Below are 4909 nucleotides of genomic sequence, written 5' to 3'. Positions count from 1 at the left end.
TTGTTTGTTTTTTAATCTGTCAACTTGGCAAAAGCTAAAAGCTTTCCTTAAAGGTTAAAACCTAATTTGGGCAAGAGTTGGGGAAACTAGCCTTCTCCTGTCTTGTGGGTGGGAAATCAATTGGTGCAATAATTTTGAAGGGCAACTTAGGTCTTTAAAATGTGCTTACACACTGATTTTTCTTTGGGGAGATTTTGTTTCTTAAAGTAAATAACCAAAAATGCACACCAAGCTTTTGGTAGTTGAAGTGTATTGTGCTGTGCTGTGTGGGTTGCAATCAACACAGATGGGCCCAGCCAGGGGCTGCGCTGGGAATCTCTAGATCACAAAGAGATGCAGATTTTCGCAGTCACTCATTTAAGCGTCTCAGCCATTCTCTTTTGGCAACAAAGAGTCCAGCTGATTCCCATATATTCTTCATCCTGCTTATATAACCATGATGTATAACAGAACCGGGACATTGGCAAACAAAAATGTTGTCAAACAGCAGGACTTGCTCAACTGAGAGAGAGAGAGAGAGAGAGAGAGAGAGAGAGAGAGAGAGAGAGAGAGAGAGAGAGAGAGAGAGAGAGAGAGTACTATGAAATTCTGCCATCTGTACAGACCCATGTAAACCCATAGTCAGTCAGGATATGGGACTGCTCTATCCAGAAAGAAGCTCACCTGCCCACTGCGCCCCAGCCCCTAAGAACCACCAGCCTATATTTTCCATCACTAGAATGGTGCAGTGTCAAGTGTGTGATACCAGATACCACCCTCCAGTATGTTTCTTCTTCCTAGGTCTGCCTGTTTTCTCAAAACTGCAACCAACCACAACCCTCCCTCCCCCGCCCCCCCCCCCCCGCCTCTGCTCATCCTCTCAGCTTCTGTGTGCACTGGTTAGTAGATCTCCTCCCTTAAGATTTCTTCCTGAGGGGCTGGGAAGAGTGCTTGCCTCTTATACATGAGGCCCTGGGTTCGATTCCTCAGCACCACATATACAGAAAACGGCCAGAAGTGGCGCTGTGGCTCAAGTGGCAGAGTGCTAACCTTGAGCAAAGAGAAGCCAGGGACAGTGCTCAGGCCCTGAGTTCAAGGCCCAGGACTGGACAAAAATAAAAAAAGATTTCTTCCTGAGAGAGGAAATCCAACAATCTAATGTACTTTGGGGCTGAGCCCCAACATGGACTGTCTGGGCCAGGGTCCAGTCCACTCATCTGTAATCAAAGGGGAATGGACTGTGACACACACACACACACACACACACACACACACACACACACACACACACACACCTCATAAATGGTCACCTCGGCCCATCCTGTCATCAAAGAAATGAACAAAGAGAGATCTCTGAGGCTGAAGCAGACGCATTGCTTTAACTGGCCTATCAGCCAGGCATGGTGGTACATGGATTGTAAGTTCAAGGCCAGCCTGAGAAATATAGAACCTTCTAGGCTCACTTGGGCCCCATTGAAAGACTCTGTCTCAAAAAAGGAAAGAAAAAAAAACAGACACGCAGATCTACCCCCCACCCCCCACCACACCCCACAGTTCACTGGGAGCAGTTGAAATGTCTGTGGCTAGCTGTGCTCTGTTGTTTGTGCGTAGAACCCCAGCTCAAGGCTGATCTGGGGTCTCCATGAGCTCTAGAGTTTGGTAATGTATGCTCATTGGTGCAAACCAATCACTGGAACCCCTCCTTGCCAAAGGCTGGTTTAGCCAAGCGCCTGTAGCGCATGAGACGGCAGCGAGGCCTCTTTAGCCTCCCAGAGGCCTGTGGGAGTCTCCTGGGTGAGGCCGGGCAGGCACAGGGAGACCGAGTCAGCATGGAGCCAGTGAGCGCCTCAAAGATCCTTCCCTAGGGATCAGAAACCCGCAGCAGCAGGAACCATTTACAGCAGAACACAACACCATAACTACGGAGAAAAGATGCAAGACCAAGGAGGAGACGCGGGGCATCATGAGGCTGGCATCGTTTGGTCTGAAGGCTCCACGTGCTTCCAGTGTCTCTGAAGGAGCCTGTCGCCCCACCCGCCTGACACTTACCTGGCCCCAGTGTTCTGCGCCTGGTCCAGGAGCTTCTGCTCTGTGGGCTCTCTCGACTTCCCCTCGCTTGGGGGGGAAGGGGCTTGTCCGCCCCTTCCTGGGTGGTCCATTATCGCTCACGCGGGAACGATGGCCACGGGTGGTGTGTGGTCGCAGGGTGCCCCAAAACCGCCAAGAATGACACAGACGCGTGGGCCCCTGGAGAAAACCTCTAGGGCTTCTGTTTATTCAAATGAGGAGCCTCCCAGATAGACCCCAAAGGCGGGCACGAGAGAGGGGCCCCTGATTGGTCCCAAGGGGCTGTCCCTCAAGTGATGTCAGACTTCCTTCTCTTCCGGTTAAAGACAGGAAGGGGAGGGACAGGCTGAGGTCAGCTGTGGCCCCTTAAAGGTGCAGCTGACCCCAACACTGCTCCACGACACAGGGGCTGTGGTTTGTTCCCAACTGTCGCAAGAAGGGCACGTGGGAAAGCGAGCGAGCCAGCTGTGAATTCCGCCAGGGCCTTGCCCTCTGCCCCTCCCCGCCCTAAGCACACGGCAGCGCTGCTTCCTTAACTTCAGGGTGTCGACCTCTTGACACTATTGCCACTTGGGGTTATATTGCGCTCTTGGGGGATACGATCCTGCCCTGCAGGGTGTTTCATAGCATCCTGACCTCAGCCCCTCCCCCATCTAAACTGCAGGTCTGCACCCCAAAGATGGGCTGCAGCGCTGCCTTTCCCTGCTGTCCACTGCCACTCCTCTCTCTGCTTGCCACATTGCGTGCTAGGCCCTGGGAGTTGGGCCCATGTGGAAGGCAGCTACTTGGGATGAGCAAAAAGTGGGGTCTCCCAGGGAAGAAGAGGAAGACGAGCTTTAATTTCCAACACAAGGGCGTCTCTGTCCTGACCTCGGCCTCCGATGCCCTGCAGAGCCAACCACAGCCAGAAACACATCCCTCCTACTGCGGGGAATGGCCAGCACCCCATCTCCAGCATGTGGATTGCATGGATGAATGAATGAATGAATGAATGAACCCCAATCCAGTCTTCATGTGCTCAGATCTCCACCCTGACCCACTGGGGAAGGGATAAGTGGAGGTCTCTCTCTCTCTCTCTCTCTCTCTCTCTCTCTCTCTCTCTCTCTCTTTCACACACACACACACTCAGAGCTCCATTTTGGAGCCTCTACTGGGGGACAGAGAGAGAAGAGAAGGCCTGGAGTCTGGTGATCACCTCTTTAGCACAACAGCACCTAGGCTGCCATTCCAAAGGCGCTGGTCCAAGCCAAGGCAGAGGAAGCAAGGCTCCTTCCTGTGTCCCCACAGCCCCCGGGGACTGCAACAGAAATCAAACACTTTCTGTGCTCAGATGCTCAACTTTCCATCACCATTCCTGTCACTGGTGGGGGCGGGGGGAGCCTCAGGATTTGGAGCTGGGGGAGGTAGTGAAGTGCCAGACTTTGAAGTCAGGCCCCATTTTACCACGTGAACCCCATTTTACCACGCGAACCCCACTTTACCACGTGAACCTGAGATAAGCAGGCCCTGTGAGCAGACCCAGGACAAGCCCATTAGGGCCCAGTCGGTCTAGAACTCTAACCGCTGGGAATGCTTAACTCTGACCACCCCTAGAATCGAACCCTGAGCTAATCAGATTTGTACCTGTATCCTAATCTTGCTTGCTTGAACACATGATTGTTGTAACTTTGTTTTTGCCTTTATAAGCCCTGTGTAATCGCAGCTCGAGGCTTCCTCCTAACCTCCGCTGTGGGTAGGACAAGGCCCGAGTTGCAGCTCGCTTGAATAAAGCCTTGCCTTGCTTTTGCATTTTGGAATGTCTGAGTCTCGGTGGTCTTCTTGGTGGTGGTTTCGCGACTTGGCACAACAGTAGGGAGTGGGGACAGAAACAGGAAGGGGTGCTCAATCTCCTAAACCAGCCACCCCCAGCCTCAAGCAGCCCATCCTGTGACTCATGGCTGGCAGAGGATTATTGCCTTAAAGTGGGACAGAAACCGAGCCTTGTGTTTTGTGTTTTCCTCTGGCATACTCTGCCAGGCGGCTTTAGAGCCCGGCCAGCAGGTGGCACTGGAGGAGGAGCCGGGCATCTTTTCCATCTCCACGTGGGCACGCCATCTGTGGGCTTCACCAGTGAGGACTTTGTTCTTGATCCCAGCGTCGAGAGGCTCTCTGTGGTGGTACCCGGAGAGAGAGCCGCCTCCCAGGGCCCAACCACCCCGCCAATCCTCGCCTGCTGGGGAAGGACAGCTGCAGCTGGTGGCAGAGTGACATGGTGGCATTTCAGAGCCAGCTCTGCCCCCTCGCCACCCCCATCCTCTCCACCACTACATCTGGCTCACACACCCCACAATCACGGGGATGGGTATCAGCCAAAGAAAGGGGGGAGGGCATGGGAACGAGTGCTGGCAAGGCTGAGAAGAAATTAGAACCTTCTCCTAGGGCTGGCTGGAAGGTAAAACGGAGCCGCGGCTGCAGAACACAGTCTGTCAATTCCTCACCCCCGATTACCTCCTAGAACTGAAAACAGGTGTTCAAACTAATATATGTCACCCATGTTCATAACAGCCCGGGTCTCAACCAAACGGAGGGGCAATAAAAATGCTCATCTCTGCCTGAGCAGTTAAACAAATTATGATATCTGTATGCAGTGGAATAGCATAAAGTCATAAAAAGGAATGGAAAACTGTGGCACGCTCAAATACACCATCACTCTCTGGGTAAGAAGCCAGAACAACAAAGCTCTATGTTGTTCCTGGGAATCCTGTGAGAATTGGTTTCAGCACACACACACACACCCCTCCCCGGCTCCAGGACACCAAATCCCACCAATGCCCAAGCCCCTTATACAAAATGGATCGGGCGGGAGCTGGGCTCCGCCTGGGAT

The sequence above is a fragment of the Perognathus longimembris genome, chromosome 17, assembly GCF_023159225.1.
Source record: "Perognathus longimembris pacificus isolate PPM17 chromosome 17, ASM2315922v1, whole genome shotgun sequence".
Lineage (NCBI taxonomy): Eukaryota > Metazoa > Chordata > Mammalia > Rodentia > Heteromyidae > Perognathus > Perognathus longimembris.
Note: the sequence above shows the minus strand (reverse complement) of the source record.